The 22,578-nt window shown below is 39.7% G+C and overlaps 1 pseudogene; it reads left to right on the forward strand.

Annotated features, from left to right (window-relative positions):
- The first annotated feature begins 20,125 nt into the window (after positions 1 to 20,125).
- On the forward strand, positions 20,126 to 22,193 carry LOC149194017 (3-hydroxy-3-methylglutaryl coenzyme A reductase 1-like; annotated as a pseudogene).
- The last annotated feature ends 385 nt before the right edge of the window (positions 22,194 to 22,578 follow it).

Below are 22,578 nucleotides of genomic sequence, written 5' to 3' on the forward strand. Positions count from 1 at the left end.
AAAATATTCCAGAGGTAACCTGGACATTCCTCAAACAGAACAATATTGCAGTTCATTTTCATCTTGTGTGTTCTTTCTATTCAAATCTATTCATTTCGGTGTTGATAATTTGTGTGTTGCTGGCTGTGGCATTCACAAACGGATTTTCCTCGACTGTTCAAATGGTGGCCTCAGGATGGTTTGAAATGAAATGTGAAGAGACCAAATTGGGGTTGCCAGTATTAGGGAAAAAGCGTGTAGGAGACATTGTTAGTGTGCGAAGGATCTACTCGTGAGGTAAAAATCATGACAAATAGTCTTACTGTTGTCTTTCTTTATTGAAGTCTTACTTCACAAAGAGTAAGGGTTTGCATTGCTACACATTCTGTGATTCCATGGACGGTAAGCGTATAATTGGACTAGGGAAGTGGGAAAGTGTAGATGCAGCGTCTGCTGCGTTGAGTAAGCCAAATGGCTGCTCTGCAGAAGCATTTTGGAAGAGTTTAGAAGCCAAGAAGCTCAAGTATGATGTCTGCCGAGTTTTGTATGCCTCAAAGAAATATTGAGGAGATCTGTTTGATTCTTCTCACAACTGTTCTCACTTGATTTCGTTATGAGGGATTTGATGTGCGTGGGCAGTCTCATTTTTGTGACTGGCAAGCAGTTTTTGGACTCTGCATCGGATCACTTCTCGGATGAGATGGAGTCCATAACCAAAACTTCAAAGTTCCATTTCACATCGACCAAGTTCCACCTGACCTTGCATCGTCCAGAGTGAATTATTCTTCATTGCAGGAAGGAAACAAGAACGTTATTTGGGATCCACATCATAATAGCAGCAACAAAACTGTTCTCAGAACTAAAGTCCTGATTTTCAGTGAAGGAGCTGTATCTGAGACGTTGATCTCAAAGTTGTGTTCTTGACTATTAGTGAGTATTTCTCGAATAGTTCTTGATCCACTCTTCGCCTCTGCCTCTATTGCATCATGCCTTCATACTTTATGGCTTACTTCATATATCAGTCGAGTCAGGTGCGAAAAGAGCAGAGCAAGGTTCGCTGCTTTCGGGCATTCAGACAAGGTTGTTTAGACTTCGAATGTAACATGCAGAAAACAAATAGTTTGTCTATCTCCATATGGATTTTCTCTTACAAAGATTTATTTGATGAGAATAGGGTTAATTGAATTGTGATGAATTTTTGCTTACAAATATTTTATGTCATGAGAAGATTGTTAATTGAAACTGTGATGAAAATTTTCGTCGAATAGTGGTATCCTATATAAGTCCTTGGTTTTGTGTTTACAATGGTGTGGCATGATGATTTATGACTTTTTCAATATTCAGTAAAACACACAGGAATTAGAGGATAAGAGGTAGAACCTATTTTTCACCTGGCCATCACCTTAAATTGTTATTGTTATTGGGTCAGTGTCACATCTTGTAGCATTCACTGGGTAGATCATGTTGCATTCAATGGGTTGATTTAGAAGAAGGAATTCTAGATTTTTGAATATTGAAAAAGAGTGTTGTATTCACTAGGTTGATTCAGAGGGAAGGAATTCTAGATTTTTGAATATTGGTTTTTGCATATTGAAAAAGCGTGTTGGATTCACTGGGTTGATTCAAAATGAAGGAATTCTAGATTTTTGAATATTGAAAAATGGTGGTTTTTATTTTATTTTGAATTATGAGCTCTGAATAATGAATATTTTCTATAAAAAAATAACAAAAATAGGTAGAACCTATTTTTCTTTGAGACATGAGGTAATCGTTTTATAGATAATATCACATTTTCTTGAATTAACCGTGTTGATATAGAGAAGAGTTCCAAATCTCTAAATATTGAATAAGAGAGGAGTTCCAAACCCTGAATATTGAATATTGAATAAGAGAGGAGTTCCAAATCTTTGAATATTTTACAAGGAAGCTTGTTTTGATTATGATCTGGTCAATAATCCAAAGGGAGCAAGTTCCAGATATATAGGTAAGGTTCGTTTTTCTTTTCATGAATATTATTGATTTCAATACGAGCATTCAAAAAAGAAAGCAAAGGACTAACATTTTCAATAAAACGAGCAGTAAGGAGGCAAAGGAGTAATATTTTCAATAAAACAAGCAACAAGGAATGCGATTAAATTGTTTTATATTTTCAATAAAAGAAGAAACGAGGAATACGATTAAATTGTTTTAAATTATTATGATACCGATATATATATATATATATATATATATATATATATATATATATATATATATATATATATATATATATATAAACTGCACTGAGAAGGATGGAAATTTAAATTGTTTTAAATTGCTATGGTATCAATATATATATCTTAATGGCAGTGAGAAGGATGGAATTTTTTAATTGTTTTAAATTGTTAGGGTACCAATATATATATAAAGATGGAATTTTTGAATTGATTCAAATTGTTATATATATATATATATATCTTAACCACAATGAGAAGGATGGAAATTTAAATTGTTTTAAATTGTTAGCAATGTATATATCTTAACTGCGGTGAGAAGGATGGAATTTTTGTAGCTACAAATCATATATATCAATGCCAAATTATTTTTTTATTATTTGTGGATTTTTTAGGTGGCATATATATATATATATATATGTTAATTTTTTTATTATTTAAATTGTATTTTTGAATATATAAATAGATTTCATGATTGAAAATTGGGTACTTGGATTGTATATTTTAAATAACTATTTGGGTTACTTGGATTGTGTATTATAAACTTAAATTGTATTTTTGAATCTATAAACATATTTCATGATTGAAAATTGGGCACTTAGAATGTATATTTTAATTAACTATTTGGGCTAGTTGGATTGTATATTCTAAACAACTATTTGGGTTAATGATTGAAAAGGACAATTTGGATTAATGATTGAAAATTTGGCATTTGGATTGTGTAATAAATAACTATTTGGGGTAAGGGTACTTGGATTGTGTACTCTAAACAATTATTTGGAGTACTTGGACTGTGTACTCTACACAATTTAATTCTACACAAAGTAAATATACTCAAATTAAATCTATAATTCCAATAAAATTTTAAAATTTTAGTTGGACACTTATTATATAGTCTACAAAATTTAAATATGGAGATTCAATAATTTTCTTAGTGAAAGTTGACAAAAACAAATAAAATTTTAGTTGGACACTTATTGTATAGTCTACACAATTTAAATATGCAGTTTCAACAATTTTTTTTAGTGAAAATTGACAAAAACAAATATACTTGAAAAGTCTTGACAACTTAAATTTGCAATTTCAACAAAGTTTTAGTCAAAATTGACAAAAAAATATACCTAAAAAAAGAGTGAAATATAAAATAGTAAAACTATTTGAAATGTTTTAGGAATATTTTTTAAAATTCAAGTTTTTTTTTTTTTTTTTTTTTTTTTTTTTTTTTGTGATTAAGCCGTAAGGCGTTCCCAGAGACTTTGCTCCCTTTGAAAGAAACTTAATTTTCCCTCTGCCCACGTGTCATTACTATGCACCATTAGATGATATGTTAGACGATTGAACCATGTTGAGTCGTTCGATTACGCTGAGGTAGTTGGAACTCCCTAATCGCCTTACCATCACAAATTTGATACTTCCAAAACAGTTTGGGCTTCGCTTTTGGTTTTGAATTTGTGTCGTCGATTGAAGGCTAGTAAACAATATGAGCTCTCTATCACAATAATTGGACCACAATTCTTTTGATTTGCTGAAATCCAAATTGCAATCAATAGCAAAAACTCTCAGTGAAAGATGTCGGGCATTTTTGAAGTAGTGAAAGACGCCATGCAGTTTTGATGGAGATAAAATGACCAACATTAACGCAGGACTTATTTACAAATAAACCAAACCACCCTACTTACTTTTGGCTACCAAGCCGACCAATTTTTAAATTACTTCGTTTTATAAATATTCATTTTATTGTGAAATTATCTGTAACTAGTTTCTTGATGTCTATTTGACTTTCTTGATGTCTATTTGACTCTTTGCTCAATGTATGGTTATAATTATTTGCTTATATTTCTAGGTTGTTGGTTCATACATATATGGTAATTAAGCCACCTACTGGAATAAGATCCTAGAGAAGATATTATTAGTTCTTCATGTAAGTCTACTCAAATTATCATTTTATTTTCTTTTCGAAGCATGCAATTCAAAGGAGTTAAATTATCATTTTATTTTGTTTTCAACGCATGCAATTCAAAGGTGTTTGAAGGAGTATAGACGTGTGACATAATGTGCTCTGTCACACGAAATGATTGAATTTATTGTAAATGAATGGAAGGAGGAAGGAATATATGGACAAACTAAGCTTCCCTACACTACACACAGACAAGATAAAATAGCATTACGTTACAGTAAAAAATGATAAAGATAATAATTATGTTTTTGTTGAGAAATATAATAAATAGTTATGCCTTACCACATTTCCTTTGCAACATATGGTGCAGCTGCTACTTTTAAAAAACAAAGAAATTGAAAGTAAAAAGATAGAAAATGAAAACATAACCTTTTTTCAAGAAATTTTTTATTTATTGATTAAAATAAAATATTTTTATTATTATTAATATATATTTTTTAAAACAACATATATGAAGATACATATAGATATTCATACATATAGAGATTTTTATAATGAATTGCAGGATAATAATGTTTTACACTAAAATTTATTTATATTTAACACTTATTTATATATATAAAATCAATATTTTTTATATAAAAAATATATATGTAAATTTGAAAATGAACACAAAAAAGTGCATATTTCTATCCTATTGAAAAAACATGTAATTACAGTTTTTGGAATATATTAAATTTAAGTTATACGGTCACTTTAACTAAATCTAAATTTTTGATAAGAATTTTAATTAATATAAAATAGCTAAAAACGTCAATAAATATAAAATTCAAATATAAATATTATATAATAATTAATATAAAATAGTTAAAAATATCACTAAATCTACCACCTAAATATAAATTTTATAAAATATAAAATTCATATATAATAAGTCATGATATCTTTTCTTATTTTATATATATATATGAATATGAAAAAATTTTGACCTAACAATAACAGCCATTTGCCAACTTTTATAAAATTATAGTATTGTAGAAGCGGACAGCATCCATCGTATCGCCATTTACTGTTAGGTTCATACAAAGCTGCTAAAACTTTTGTATGGTGGAAGTGGGTTATATTCATAATATTAGCATTCAATGTTAGGTCCAGCTACAGCGAACAGTAGTAAAACTCTGACCATCTGCTAACAAATCCGAACTTCACCATAAAGCTTCACCATAAAGCCTATGATGATGTTGTGTATTGGTGCAGCTTTCATGGCATAATGGATCAGATCAGATGGGCATCAGGCCCCTTAGTTGCAATAATTTAGTGCTTATATGGAATTAGATGTTGTGACAACAATGGGACTATATTTGTCACGCCCCTACACCTGCGGTAGCCTTCCAACTGCTTGTAGCAAGGTGCGGCACCACCGAACGCTTTCTTTTCACCAATACTAACATTCGTGGACTACGCCTACTTTCACATTAACATTACTTAGCTTGTGTTTCGCAACCAAGTAAACATGTAATTATCCTTTATACTTAATGAAGCCCATACTCATTCATTATCATCATGCAATTATAACAAGAACATCAACAATTGCAACAAGTATAAAGGGGAGGGGCAACTCCCCGTAATGTGAGTCTGCCCGAATCAATATATTAAGAATATCAGTTTACAACATACAAGTGTGTCTTTCCAAACCAAGTCTCACACTTAGCCAAATATTACAAAGAGAGGCAATCCTGCCTTTTACAATACATGTGCACCTCCTGCACGAAGGGTGGTGCTGACCCGAGCCACCTAGATACCCTTGCCAAGTCCTGCACAATTTTGCACATCCACCGAACCTCAGGGACACCTTGCCCACCCTTCGACCGACTCAAGACAACCTCCAAGTGGACCTTCAAGTAAAGCGCATGAGATATGCGCAGCTCCTTTCATCTCTGCGCACTTCTAGTTTACCTCTTGACTCTATGCGTAGAAGAGATGAGAGAATTCGTTGTTGAAATGAGCTCTAAGGCTCACACATATATAGTCATCCTAGCGTGGGTTTACATGGGATGTGCAGCCCCTTGGCCGACCCCTAAAGCCACCAACAAGCACCCACAAGACTTGTTTACAAGTCGGCTTGTAAGCTCTCATAACCATCGTATAAGTTTCGTTCCACACTTAGTCGTATTTCTAAGTGTTTTTCCTTTCGTCGCATTTTGTTCATGGTATCGTCACATTTCTTCTGTAGCATCGTCGCATGCCTATTCGTCGCGAACCCGTCGTGCGCCCGCACGCCCGCCCGCGCCCTCGTGCACGGCGACTTCGCCCGGCGCCCGTCGCACAATCGCCTGGAGGCCTTACATCCTCCTCCACTTGAAATCATTGTTGTCCTCGACAACATACCATCCTAGTAGCCATCCACCAAGATCATCATCATCCATGATGTTAGCTCCTCCATATAGGCAAACATCCTTGCAACATATGTAGAGCCTCATCTCCATCATGCCTCGACTTAGTGACCAATTGCCACCAAGCTCACCATACCAAGGTATGCACCTCAACGGTATGCTCTCCATCAGATATCATCTCGATCCATGATCATCGACCCTTCTGCCACAATCTCCACTGCAACATCTCATGTCGACCTCATCATGTGTCCCTCCTCCATGTAGTCTCCTTGTCAGATGCCAACACATATGTGTTACCATGTCTTGACTAATGCCAACATATCCCTGCACATTGGTACCCCTCATGACTCAAACTAGTCGGGTGATCAGTCAAACCATACGCCCAAACCATAAGAATGCTCATCCTTATGCTACCACAAGTCTTTCCCTAACTTCTACTACATCTCGGACTCATCAAGAATCTATCAATCATCCCATGCTCAGGTCCATGGAAACTCCATCCCATATGCAACATGCTCCATGTAACCAACCTGATGTCCATGACTCTTGTTGTCCATGATGTCCAACCCATGTAGACTCCATCTCAACCTCTGTCCATCTGCATCCAAGTCTGCACTTGTCATAAAGAAGCCTCCTCCAAGGCCCCTTGCAAAGTTGGTGTGGTTCCTCCCTACGAAGGCCTCCACACCAACCTTCCTCCAAGGTTATCTATAGAGAAAGGAAGGCCAGGAAGTTTCCTCCCTGACTCTCATCCACCCATGTGTCAGATTGATGTTGTGTCCTCAAGTATCTATGCACAGCCTCAATCTCCTCACATGTACATCCAAGCTTACCTAGCTTGTCCTTTGTCAACTGAAAGTCATATATGCCCATAGCATATCTACAAAAGTCCACTATCCCAGCAGGATCTCTACCTCCATAATCCTCATCAACCACTACCTCTGAAGTAGCACTCGAGCTCCCTTCACTTGCAACTCCATTGTGAAGATCATCAGTAGAAGATGCTCCCAACAAGTGTCTCCATGTTCGTGAGGTTGTCTTCTCACTTCCTTCATTCTTCTTTCCAGCCCTTGCAACGAAGTCAACTGGCTTCCTTTCCTTTGTTGTTTGAGTCACACTCCCAAGCCCTCTTTGTTCCACATCCTCATGCTTCACATTCGGATCTTTGGGATACAAAGTCATAGAAGCCATCCTTGGTCTATACCCCAAGCAACTTCTTCTATTCATTGGTACCATCATGGTCTTCCCTTCAGCTGTGATCAAGAGAATGTCCCGGTCCACCATTGGTATGGCTTGTGCAAGCTCCATAAAGTCCAGCCCCAACACCATAGAATGATCATCCATGTCCACAACTCTCAAGTCCAACTTTCTAAACCACGATCCCACTTTCACCTGAGTGTCCTTCAACACACCATCAACAGCTCTAATGGTAGAGTTGACTTCTTTGAAAGCACTCCATTCCCTCTCCATCTTTGCTCTCTTCCCAAAAGACTTTGCTGCCTTCCTGCTTAAGAAGCTATGAGTAGCCCCTGTATCCACCAAAGTTGCAAATCTCTTGCCCTTCACAGTCACCTGCACAAAACTTAGCTCCAAGGAATCACCTCCCTCTGTTGGCTTTGTCTTGCATCTCACATCAGCAACCTTCTTCAAGAATTCGGCCTCAGAAGTGTCAATTGGCTCATGCTCCACCTTGAAATTCCTCCTAAGGTACTTCACCTCCTTGCTTGGCTCCTCTAAGCAACCCGATCCTGGTCCAGCCTGACTCCCTTCAAGCTTGCCCTTCATCGCATCTTGCTCAAGTGCACCAACCAAGTGTCCACTGACCAAGTTCATAGAACTAAACTTCCGAATGTCCTCTGGATGCTCTCGGTAGTGAGTTCCCAACTTGTTAATGTAGTCAAGCTCTTCCTGCTCAGTCACACCAACCTTCTTACCAAGAAGCTTCTTCTTCATCTCTCCCTCAATGTGCTTGATTTCGGCCTCCACCCTGGCACTTTCCTTCCTCAACCGGGCTCTTTCATCAAAGAGCTCTTGAAGATCAAGACCACTTTGTTGGATCTCCTCATCAAGTTCATTGAGTTCAACATCTGTCGTACTTCCGCATTGGCTCTTGAGTTCTTCAAGTTCCCTCTTCAGTTCTGAATAGCTCTCTCGAATCTTCATGTTCTCGGCCTTCATCGTGTTATGATCTTAACCTGCAAAATGATACCCAAATACAAAATATGCGAAGGAAAAGATACCCAGAACACAGAATAGCAATGATTTTATTATTCAGAGAGTAATGTTCACTTGCCTCTTCGAGGGGCAACCTCCAATAGAGCAGAGCTCGACTACAAAATAAGACACAATGCTCCTCGCAAGGAGTCTCTATCCTTTATATATGACTCATACATGCAATACCACGGGCCAATACCGTGGGTTTTATTAATACCATCTATCTAATACTACGACCCATTTGCAACTAACTGTGGTCCCGTCATTAATTGAGGGTTAACCACTTACAAATATTAATATGGGCTTTATTGACTCTTGACTATGACGTGATCCCATGACATAAATAAGGGGGTTAGCGTGGGACCCTAACATGCCCTCCCCCTTAAGACTAGCCTTGTCCTCAAGGCTGAAGCTGCGGAAACTGCTGAAGAATAGTGGCTGGTTCCCAAGTTGCATCTTCCGGAGAGGTGTCTTTCCATTTGACGAGGACTTCCTTAATCATGCGTCCGCGCAGGTGCTTGTCTCGTGTGTCTAGAACCTGTTCGGGTTGAAGCCAGATTTACCCTTCTTCGTCCAATTCAGGTAGACTAGTTTGAACTCGGCAATTGTTCCCAATCACTTTCTTGAGGCACGATACATGGAAAACTGGATGGATTTTTGCAGTAGGTGGCAAAGCCAACTTGTAAGCCACTTCTCCAATGCGCTGAAGTACTTGGTATGGTCCGTAGAATTTTGGAGAGAGCTTTTGACAGCCCTTGTCTTTGAGTGATGTTTGCTTATATGGTTGCAGCCTCAAAAAGACCTGATCCCCTTCTTGAAATTGGCGCTCTGAGCGATGCTGGTTGACCTGTTGCTTCATGCTGTTCTAAGCTTGATGAAGATTCTCTCTAAGATGGGCGAGCATGGTTGCGCGGTGTTGTAGGAGTTGATCCACTGCTTGTACTTTGGAGCACCCCTTGAGATAAGAAGTAGGGGAAGGCGGAAGTTGACCATATACTGCTTCATAGGGAGTCATTTTGGTGGTGGCATGATAGTTGGTGTTATACCACCATTCAGCCAGAGGTAACCATTGTACCCAAAGGTGTTGCTTTTCTGAAGTGAAACACCTAAGGTATGTTTCTAGACATTTGTTGACGGATTCAGTTTGACCATCCGTTTGCGGATGATAGGAAGTACTGAGTTTTAGTTGAGTGCCTTGTATCCTGAAAAGTTCCTGCCAAAAATTACTGGTGAAGATCGGGTCGCGATCGGACACAATAGAAGTGGGCATGCCATGCAATTTGAAAATATGATCCATGAAAGATTGAGCGACCAAAGTTGGTGTAAACGGATGGGGTATGAGCATACTTCGACAGTGGCTCCACAACCACCATGATGACTGACTTGTTCCCGGACTTTGGAAGACCTGTAATGAAATCCATAGAAACCTCCGTCCAAATTGATGTCGGAATGGGCAATGGTTGTAATGTGCCTGGTGTGTTGATGGTTTCCCCTTTGTGGCGTTGACAAACATCGCATTCTGCTACGAAAGTAAAGATGTCCTTTTTCATGCTTGTCCAAAAAAATGATCTTCTGGTACAAGCATACGTCTTCTGAAAGCCCGAATGTCCTGCAATGGGAGATGAGTGCAATTCTGCCAAAATGCGACTTTTGAGGGTGGATGTTGGTGCTATTACGACTCTGTCCCTGTAGCGAAGAATATCATCCTGCCATGAGTAGCCCTTGGTGGAATTTGGATCTACCTGCAATTGAGAAATGAGTTGGGATAGCCCGGGGTGTGAAAACCATTCCTTGCGAGCCTCTTCAATCCACTCTGGAATGGGGAGGGAAATTGCTAGCAGAGTACTTTCTTCCTCAAATTGGCGAGATAATGCATCTGCTACATTATTGTCTTTCCCTTTCTTGTAAATGATCTCATAATCATATCCCAGCATTTTGGCGAGCCATTTATTTTGTTGTGGGGAGGATAGGCGTTGCTCCAAAAAATATTTAAGATTGTGATGATATGTGCGGATTTGAAAACGTTGCCCCAATAAGTAAGGTCGCCAGGTCTCGACTGCATGTAAGATGGCCATCATTTCTTTTTCGTAGGTAGATTGGCCTAGATTCCTCCCACTTAGTTGTTGGCTTGTGAAGGCCAAAGGTCGCCCTTCCTGCATTAAGACCACCCCAATACCTGTCCCTGAAGCATCACATTCAATGACAAAGGATTTGGTGAAGTCAGGTAGTGCTAAGACTGGAGTGGAACACATGGCGTTTTTGAGAGCGGTAAATGCCTGTTGTGCTTCCTCGTTCCAGAAGAAGGAATTTTTCTTTAGGAGTTGAGTGAGGGGCTTCACTATGCGGCCATAGTTGCGGAAAAATTTATGATAATAGCCTGTGAGACCCAAAAATCCTCTCAAGCTCTTCAAGGTCTTAGGTTGAGGCCATTCTTGCATTGCCTGGATCTTTTTGGGGTCCACCTTGACACCTTCACGCCCCACAATGTGGCCCAAATACTCAACTTCTTCCATGCCAAACGAACACTTGGACATCTTGACAAATAATTTATGCTTGTGGAGCAGTTGCAAGAGTAGATCTACATGCTGAAGATGTGCAGCCCAAGTGCCACTATAGATGAGGATGTCATCGAAGAAGACAAGGACAAATTTCCTGAGATATGGTTTGAGAATGTGATTCATAAGGCTCTGAAAAGTAGAGGGGGCATTACAAAGACCAAATGGCATGACCAGGAACTCATAATGGCCTTCATGAGTTCTGAAAGCAGTCTTGGGAATGTCGACTTCCTTCATGCGAATTTGGTGGTAGCCTGAGCGAAGATCCAACTTAGTGAAGAATTGAGCCCCATTGAGTTCGTCCAGCAAATCGTCAACCACCGGGATGGGAAATTTATCTTTGACTATCAACTTATTGAGGGCCCTGAAGTCGGGACACATCCGCCACTCCCCATCTTTCTTGAGTACCATGACCACTGGGGATGAATAAGGTCTAATGCTGGGACGAATGACAACTGCTTCCAAAAGTTCCTTGATTATTTTTTCTATTTCATTCTTTTGGGTGAACGGATATCTGTATGGCCGCACATTTGGGGGTTGGGCCCATGGAACCAAGGTGATGCTATGATCATGTTCCCCTCGCGAGGGTGGAAGCTCATGAGGCTTGTCAAAGACCGACAGATGGTTATTTAAAATCTGTTGCATCTCAGGATGAATTGGCAGAGACTTGGTTTCGACTACCTGGATGGCATTAAATTGAGCTACCACTCCATGATGGCTCTTTTTTAACAATTTTTCCATCCTATGCGAGCTGACGATAGAGGGGGCTCCCGCCTGGAGTCCACGGAGGGTATGTGTGGAGTTGTTCTGCTTAAAACTCATATATAACTCCTGGAAATCCATTGTGATTGGCCCAAGAGTGCGGAGCCATTCAGCACCGAGGACAATGTCACAACCCCCCATGTGTATGGAAAACATGTGGGTTTTCAACTGATAATCCCCCATTTGAAGTTTGACATTTTCACAGTGGCCTTCACATTTCATTGTGCCCCCATCCGCAATTTGGACTTGGAAGTTAGAAACTGCTCGTACAAAACAATGCACTGCTTCTGCGACTTTTTGATGGATGAAATTATGTGTACTTCCACTATCAATCAAGACTACCACTGGGCGATGTTTAAGAAAACCTCTGATTTTGAGAGTTTGAGGGGAAGAAATCCCTGCCAATGTATGCAACGAAATAACTGGTTCGTCAGAGACATTGTCCTTTTGGTTGTCTTCTTCTAGCGCCTCATGTTCCTCAAGTGGTGGATCTTCCTCTGTTGAGCTGTAGTCAGTGGCATCTATTTGAAAAAATTTGGGCTCCTTGCATTTATGACCTGGGGAGTATTTTTCATCACAGTAGTAACATAGTCCTTGCTTTCTTCTTTCGGCCATTTCTGCAGGTGACACCTTTTGGACCTTAAGTGTTTGAGTTGTGTTGTGAGCTTGTGGGGGGCGACCTTTAGTGGAGAAATTTGGGCGACTGTATTGGGCTGCTAATGCACGTTCCACGTTACAGGCTACCTTGAAAGCCTCTGTCCATGTGGGAGGGTGGTGCAGTAAAACTTGAGCTTTGATGGCTTCTTTAAGACTGCTGATAAAACGTTCCGTGTAGAACACATCTTAGAGACCCCAAGTGTGGAAGGCTAAGGCTTCAAAAGCTGTAATATATTCATCCACTCTACCCATCTGTCGGAGCTTAGTAAGACGACCCAAAAAAGAGGTTTCCTGTTCAAAGCGGTCTTGAAGAGCTTTTGTGAATTGGGTCCAAGTCCTAAAAGGTCCATTGCAACGTTGATGCCATTCCCACCATTGCCACCTTTCATTGTCCAAGTACATGCTCCCCAACATAAGTTGAGTCGCATTATCTAAGATGCGATTCAGTTTGAAATACTGCTCCATTTGTGCTATCCATGCCGACGGGTGAGAACCATCAAATTTATGCATATCCAACTTGGGAGGTCGCTGACTGGGTGGTTGGTGGGTGTGCCAGACGTGAGGAGAGTGGCTAGACTCACTCTCATTGTATTCATTGCCATTATACGCCTCCTCGTGGGCTTGCTCCTTGCCCTTCGGGATTAATTGCTGGACCTGGAGACATAGTCCGTGAAGCTGATTGGTGAGGGATTGCATGGATTCTTCAAGTTTGTCCATCCTTTCATTGGCCATCGCTTGGGCTCTAGTTTCTACCATACACCAACCTGATGAACAATTGGGACCGCCTAAAAATTTTCACTAATAATTGAATGGTACCACCGTGCTCAGCTCGTCGTCCTGATTCTGATGGGCTAGATCACCAATAAGCGCCCCGGAAGATCTCAGACTTTTTTTACCTTTTTTTTTTTTTTCTGAAAACTCCTAACGGGGTTTTACTCCTTCCTGATCAATACTGCAGTTGCCAAATCCTCAAAATGTCAATGCGGCCAAAAGTCCTGCGAAAATTATACCCCAGTATAGGAACCCTTCACAACAACTCCGATCTGGTGGATCTGAGAGATCTGAATGGCGGATCGGATAGCTCTGGGTGGCGGAACAGACTGCTGCTGCGGATCGGCTGGATCTAATAGATCGGAATGACTGATTTGCGAACTCGAGACTGCGGGACTGATGTCTGCTGCTGCTTCTGCACTCCTTTGCACAAGCGGATCTGATATAGATGATGTGCGATCCCCCGATAGAAAAGGGAACTATGGTCTTGAGGAGTGTTAGGTGCTACAGATCGCAATATACATAAGGGTCTGGCAGTAGTACTCGGCCCAATGTTTCAGGGCTCTAACTAAGGAGGATCTATCGTACCCTTAGCCATCCAACCCGACTACCCTATCGTACGGGCGAGTAATCTCTCCGAGTGCTGTTCTCGGTGTACTGTAGCCACAAGACGGCCGACGGTTTATCTATGGCGAGGTTTCAAGGGAGCCTAGGGGGCTTTCGATATACCCAGAGGGTACGTGGAAGACAGTCCGTGCGCGGTTCTATCTAATGCGCTACTACTCGAAGGGGTACCCACAGGGGTTACAAGGGAGTCCAACAGACGTGACCACCTCTTGTATTTCCTGCGTGCATGCCTCCCCAAATCCGCAGGTTTATGCGCTCAACGACAGATCCCATGGTTTAAAGACGCCGGAACACATCTCTAGCCGAAATTTTTTTTTGCTAAGAATTGGAGATCCCACCGGCCCTGGAAAGTGCTCTGATACCACTTGTTATGCTCTTAACCTGCAAAATGATACCCAAATACAGAATATGCGAAGAAAAAGATACCCAGAACACAGAATAGCAATGATTTTATTATTCAGAGAGTAATGTTCACTTGCCTCTTCGAGGGGGCAACCTCCAATAGAGCAGAGCTCGACTACAAAATAAGACACAATGCTCCTCGCAGGGAGTCTCTATCCTTTATATATGACTCATACATGCAATACCACGGGCCAATACCGTGGGTTTTATTAATACCATCTATCTAATACTACGGCCCATTTGCAACTAACTGTGGTCCTGTCATTAATTGCGGGTTAACCACTTATAAATATTAATATGGGCTTTATTGACTCTTAACTATGACGTGATCCCATGACATAAATAAGGGGGTTAGGGTGGGACCCTAACACATCGAAATCCATTCAGAACTCCATCGACTCATATGTTCCAACACTTCGTACCGGAGAGCTTTAACTGCACTATGGCTAGATTCACCTTTCGTAAGTTCATCTACCATTACTGCCTTTTCAGCCTTCTCCATGTTCACCGAGTCACCTGCACCCTGAACCAACCCCTGTTCCACTTGTGTGAAACAGTTTCCTTCACCTGCAAGTACCCTTTTCACTGTCAAGCTTCTTCAATCCTAAATCAGCCTGCTCTGATACCACCTGTCACGCCTCTACACCTGCGGTAGTCTTCCAACCGCTTGTAGCAAGGTGCGGCACCACCGAACGCTTTCTTTTCACCAATACTAACATTCGTGGACTATGCCTACTTTCACATTAACATTACTTAGCTTGTGTTTCGCAACCAAGTAAACATGTAATTATCCTTTATACTTAATGAAGCCCATACTCATTCATTATCATCATGCAATTATAACAAGAACATCAACAATTGCAACAAGTATAAAGGGGAGGGGCAACTCCCCGTAATGTGAGTCTGCCCGAATCAATATATTAAGAATATCAGTTTACAACATACAAGTGTGTCTTGCCAAACCAAGTCTCACACTTAGCCAAATATTACAAAGAGAGGCAACCCTGCCTTTTACAATACATGTGCACCTCTTGCACGAAGGGCGGTGCTCACCCGAGCCACCTAGATACCCTTGCCAAGTCCTGCACAATTCTGCACATCCACCGAACCCCGGGCACACCTTGCCCACCCTTCGACCGACTCAAGACAACCTCCAAGTGCACCTTCAAGTAGAGCGCATGAGATATGCGCAGCTCCACTTATCTCTGCGCACTTCTAGTTTACCCCTTGACTCTATGCGTAGAAGAGATGAGAGAATTCGTTGTTGAAATGAGCTCTAAGGCTCACACATATATAGCCATCCTAGCGTGGGTTTACATGGGGTGTGCAGCCCCTTGGCCGACCCCCAAAGCCACCAACAAGCACCCACAAGACTTGTTTACAAGTCGGCTTGTAAGCTCTCATAACCATCGTATAAGTTTCGTTCCACACTTAGTCGTATTTCTAAGTGTTTTGCCTTTCGTCGCATTTTGTTCACGGTATCGTCGCATTTCTTCCGCAGCACCGTCGCACGCCCGTTCGTCGCGCGCCCGTCGTGCGCCCGCGCGCCCGCCCGCGCCCTCGTGCACGGCGACTTCGCCCGTCGCCCATCGCACAATCGCTCGGAGGCCTTACAATATTGGTAGGGAGGGAGAAAGAGGACCATAGTGGTTATTTGTTGGTCCTGACTTTGATGATATAATAAAACCACTGTATCAATTTAAATGGAGAAGAATTGGTATTCGAGAAAGCTCTGGGATCCTTTTGATGCACAAATGGGAAATCATGTCATACGTATAAGGCCGCAGAATCCTGACTTATTTTTCCACGGGTTTCTTGAACTTCATGATTTGTACTTTTTGCGGCCGCTGATAATTTAGTAACATATACCTATAGAATCCTTGGTAGAATCTTGACATCCTTGGGTTCTCTTACAGTGTTGTTTAATGTTTTGGAGTCTTGGGCATGAATTTCGCTAAAATATTTTTGGCTTATTATTGATTTTTGGGGTTTAAAATGGATTTTAATTATATATATGATTTCACTATTTTGAAAAATCCACTCGACTTTTATGGGTATGAATTTAGTTAAAATATTTTTGGTTTAATATTGTTTTTTTAGTTTAAAATGGATTTTAATTACATATATAATTTCACTATTTTGAAAAATCTACTAAACTTTTAAATTGTGCAAAGTTGAAATTCAAATTTATAATTCCAACAAATCCATATCAAATTTTAAACAAATTACACCACAAAAATAAACTCAAAAATCCTCCCAAATATCCCATCATAGGTATTCTTTTCTTAGAATCCCTAATTCTATCATTTATTGCTTTAGCAATTAAAAGACTTAGTTTCGAATATAATCATGGTGAAATGCCCGGCTGCAGCTCATTTGAATCTCTTCATTTTTATTCATACCACTTACACTCATTTCCTGTAAGTTTTCTATTAGGCTGTGTCGCACAACAATAGGGTCTTTTAAATTAGCCAAGATGGTATTTAAGTCGAGTGACTTTTAGGTAATAGCCTTTCCACGTCATCCAGTCGGTGAAGTTGTGGTCGTGTGCTCGAGGAACGAACCTAGTTAATAACTTTCGAGAGTGCCGTCTCATTGTAGCTGAGGTAAGAATTGAATGGTGTAGTGCCACGAAGGTCTTTCGACGACATTGAAGTGTTCTTGAATGGACTGTCGGAGATTTCGAAGAGAATATCTAATTCCGTCAATCAAAGCTGTGTGAGAGATTTTTCATTGTATTTTCTTTAAAGTCTTTTTCCTACAATTTAGAATATTTTAGAATAATATTTGAGAATTTGTAGGGAGAGTTTTGTTATTTTATTATATAGATAGCAGTATTTTGTACCTTAGTATCACGGAAATGTATAATTCTTTCCATAGTGAAAGGGCCATAGGTATTTATTAAATAAGAGTAAAATATTTATCTTAAAAAAAACAATGTCAATTATAATAAAAATAATGTTAATTATAATTAATGTTTAATCAATTTTACTTAAAAATATTAAGTTGATATTATTGGTTTTTCCTATTATATTTTTGATCATTTTTTGAGACTTATTTTAAAAGCCCAAAAGATATGTTTGATTTTGTTCTTACTTGATGCAAGGTTACCGCTGCTTTCACCCACAGTATGTATGTCATATGCATATATTTTATCTGTCCTAGGAATTTTAACTCACTAAAGAGTCAAATTTTCAATTCTTAAGGTTTAAGGCCCCTTTCTTAAACTCTGCAGAATGATCTATAGACTAACAAAGTCTACCATTAATCTGCCCCTTTTTTTATATTGAAATTCATTCTCCATCTATCGGGACTTAATCACCCCTCAAAACCTTCGTTAACCTTTTGTTAACCCAAATATATATATATATATATATATATATATATATATATATATATATATATATATCCGCACATTAAACTAAATCCCACTCATTCCTTTGGACTTACACAAGAAATCCTTCATATCGCGCTATATTCTATTATAATGTTTATATAATAGAAATCACCATAAACATGCATAAACCATACCTTTTCGCCTTTTTACAGCCCTTGCATGTTTTCCGATGCATGCCTTTATCACAATCGGGTATCGGCTCTCCGCGGTCACACTACACATGAACCTTCCACTTCTGATATGTGATTACACTACCGGATTTCAAATACTACAAACTGCGCCATATAATTCTATCGGGTCCGCCATCTCAATGCCTTTGTTGTGACCCTTCTCCACCGTCGATCTTATCCTCGATCCGACGGCTGTACTCCTTCCCGATCAATAGACTTGCCCGACGCTTTACAACCATTGATCAAGATCCGCTTGATCCGATGCTCTACAACAATTTCGGGTGAATAAGTTACACGAGGGTTAACGCCTTTTCAGATCCGATGGGCATTATAAACTCCCAACTTATAAAAGTTCGGGTCTGCCCCTTACGGTTAACGCTCGATCAACTTATGGCCCGATATCCGTTGGATGACAAGGTCTTTAGATCCTACAGTCTAGATCGATACCCGTCTTCTCTCTTCGCCAATACTTAGATTGAATCTCTGTTGTTGTTCTTCTTCCTGATTTGACGATCCACTTTTGATAGCACTTGATCACAATCGGGGATTGCTTAAGGCCCTCGTTCACTGCTCCTGTTTCTTTCCTCCGATGTGATATATCAGAGCGATCACACTTCGCAACACTTCAAGGCTAGTTCATTTCTCTTGCGATCTAATCCTGTCTGTTGATCCTAAAGATCCAACGGATCCTGTGCGCCGATACTTTATTTTTTTGCCCTTCTCTTCACTTGGGTTTTTTTCACCGTTCTTCAATGTTTCTTGTGTGTTTTGAGTTTCTTCGGGGTTTCTCGTCCTTCGCTATTTCGTTGCACACTCCTCCTGGCTTAACTCTGTGAGTTCTTTACTCACGGACGATTCAACCATTACTTGGTTCTGTGATCGTTCAACGCCCATTAAGATCCTTTGTCTCTTCTCTTCCTCTGTGTATTCGCCTCGACTCTGCCTACACACATAATTATACTGAATTCCAATTCAATCATCACTCATCATTTAACACTCGAACACACATTCGAACTTAGAATTGAGTTGATTATATTAATAAATATAAACAATGATTACAGAATGAGATCTCTATCTCTCTGGCCTGATGTTCTAATATCAGTGGCCTCTGTTTACACTCTGCCCATAGGCTTAAAACCACACTCTAGCTATCTATCTAGCCTGTCTAATTTCTTACTTTCTAACTCCTATCTTTGCCTTTTAGGCTTACATTTATACAAAGGGATTCCAAAACCAATTCTAGTTTAGATCCATAAACTCCTTAACAAAATTCCTAAATCTCTTCCTTATTCCTAAAACTCCTCTCTAATCCATAAATTACTGAATTGACTCCTACAATGACATTATTGGGTTGAATGCTCCTGCATCACTACTCATACTTAAATGGACATGTGCACCTTTTAAAATAAAAATAAAAGACACTCTAAACATTGTTTGCTATAATAGAAACATATATGAATGTACAAATTTCATTACTTCTAATTACCTTGTTACTGGATTTTGTTGCTAATATTACAACCCAATTTGAAGTAGATGTGGTAAAAATATTTCAATCAATTTGAGAGCCATAAATAAAATATTTCCATGTCTATATTAAGTAACATATTTACGTTGTAAGACATTCCTTTGGGAAGAACTCACTTCAACTACCACTCTGCACTCCTCAGCACCATTTGATTCATTGTTAGATGATTGAAAAGTTTTGGGTCATTGGATCCGAGCTTGAACCAACTTCCTTAAGTAACTACTTTCATCGTTATATCCCACCCTATGGACTGAACTCCTTGATTTACGCATTGTGCAAACCGTTCGATTAAAACTACTTATACCTTTGATGTTAGTATGGTAGATCTATTGCATCTGGTACCTCCACATCTGTGTATCGAGATGGGTAAGATTCAATGGATTCCAATGCTGCCACGTATCAATGTTACTCTGGATAGCAAGTTTCCCCTATCCATGTCTTTGAGTCATTTGTTGTTGTGGTTTTCTTTGTCTTGTTTTTTATTGCCTCCTATTTTTTCATGAGGAGACGAGGGAGAAGATGACAAATTGAATGACCCTTTTTCATGTGATAAGCTTAGGGATATGCTAGCCATTGTTGCTCAACTTGCCTTCTTCATATACCTAATCGATGTCCAAAATTTTATCACCACCTCCAAGACCAATGATAGTGAGGGGTCAGCTACTTGGGATGACGAATTTGATAAGGTGAGGAAGGAGGAGGTGGAGGAGCTCATGAGCCCTCCTCCCTATCTGCAACCAATTTCTAATGAAGAATTGGGTGTTGCTATTGTGAAGCCTTACCAGCCTCCTCCTCCTCAAGTGCAGCACCAGCCAAAGGGGGATGGAGCGATATTATCATCATCGCTGGGCGATAATGAGGATGAAGATATTGCAGTTGTTGTGAGTTGTGGCAAAGCGGCTTCTTATTCCCTGGAATCGGCTCTTGGGGGAGACTGCAGGAGAGCTGCTTCCGTGAGAAGAAGGGCTTTGGAGATGACAACTGGGAGATGTCTAGATGGGTTTCCCTTGGATGGATTTGATTATGGATCCATCCTTGGCCAATGTTGTGAACTGCCTGTTGGGTATGTGCAGATTCTTGTGGGTGTTGCAGGGCCTCTTCTGCTCGATGGCATTGAAATCATGGTTCCCATGGCCACTACCGAGGGCTGCCTGGTGGCCAGCACAACAGAGGTTGTAAGGCCATTCATATGTCTGGGGGTGCTACAAGCGTTCTTCTTAGAGATGGCATGACCAGGGCTCCTGTCGTTCGATTCCCTACCACCAGGAGAGCTGCACAACTCAAGTTTTACTTGGAACATCCCAATAACTATGAAAGCTTGTCTCTCATCTTCAACATGTATGGTGATGAAATATAATTTTTGTTCTTTTCGATCACGTGCATGCACACTTGTATTTTTATGACTTTAAAATCCCTTAATGTTGTGATCAATTTATCAGTCTTTCAAGTGAATCAAATTGTTGCATATGAGAAAGTAACTATTTTGTGAGTAATATAAACTAACTCTCTCACTGATCTAATGTTCTTGTGCATAAAATAACAACACCAGCATGTTTTACAAGCTGATAATTGCGCAATTGCATGGAGGAATATGTACATAAGGTTTTGTTGCTCTACTGGAGATGCCATGCGGATGAATATGGTGTCCAAGGGCATGTATAATGTTTTAGATTTCCTTGAAAAAAAGTTTCATAATATCAATGTTATTAGTTTTTTTGGTGAATCTCTCAAGGTCATGCAAGTCTGAGTGATTCTAATTGAAATTTAGGTTTTGGGTCATCCATCTTTCACTAGTCCCATGGACTCTTCAATCAATGTGATTTATGTTATTTCCTTTTTTCCATTGTTTTGTTTAAAATCTTTTTGTTTAATGTAATTTTTTTTAGCTAGTCATCGGGTAATTTCTATGATGACAAGAAACACATAGTCGTAAATTGAATTGAAGGGTGTGGGAAATCAGTAGTGTGTGAGGCCGTCATCACTGAGGCAGTTGTTAGCAAGGTCTTGAAGACCACTGTTCCAGCTTTGTTAGAACTGAACATGCTTAAGAACTTAACTGGATCTGCACTAGCTGGTGCCATGGGGGGCTTCAATGCCCATGCATCCAATATTGTATCTGCTGTATTTATTGCAATGGGCCAAGATCCTGCCCAAAACATTGAGAGCTCTCATTGCATTACAATGATGGAGGCATCAACATCCAATGGTGGCAAGGATCTGCATGTTTCAGTCACAATGCCTTGTATTGAGGTAAGAAAAGTTACACTCATTAACGCTTTTTAATACTTTCTTTGGGTCAGGATGTCTATTTCAATTTGGGCTTTGATTTGAGTAGTGGAGCCAGACTGTGAGTAAATTTGTAATTTCTTTGTTTTGTTCCAGGTGGGAACAGTAGGAGGTGGAACACAGTTGGCTTCACAAGCTGCTTGCCTGAATATGCTTGGAGTGAAAGGAGCTAACGTGGAATCTCCTGGGGCGAATGCTCAGAGGTTGGCGAGAATTGTGGCAGGAGCAGTTTTGGCTGGAGAGTTGTCTCTCATGTCTGCTTTGGCTGCAGGTCAGCTGGTGAAGAGCCATATGAAGTACAATAGAAGTTCAAACAAAGAAACCAAAACAACAACCACCATCTGATCAGTGACATCATCATACTCATAATTAACTGAAATCGTATCCAATAATGTCACCACATTTCTTCATTCTTTATTCAGTTTAGTTGAGGGTTTCCTGTCTATCAGAGGCTAACATGTCTGCAAAGATTCCATCCCTGCCCCTTCACAGTCGATCTGAAAATACCATGCAACGATGGAAATTAAGAGTTCTTTCTGGTTGTTCCATGATCAAAATAATTAAAGTTGAATAACAAATGCTATGGCGTCTTAATATCCATTGAAGTGAAATACGAAAATGACATTAAAATACAGTGAAGTTCAAGTATAAATTTGATCTCATTGAAATTAAGAATTCCCTTTCTGAAGTTGAATATGTTTTATTAGTTCTCAACAAGTTTTTTATGTGT

The sequence above is a fragment of the Pinus tabuliformis genome, chromosome 2_2 (assembly GCF_031772625.1).
Source record: "Pinus tabuliformis cultivar Carrire ecotype Pingquan chromosome 2_2, CPIR1, whole genome shotgun sequence".
Lineage (NCBI taxonomy): Eukaryota > Viridiplantae > Streptophyta > Pinopsida > Pinales > Pinaceae > Pinus > Pinus tabuliformis.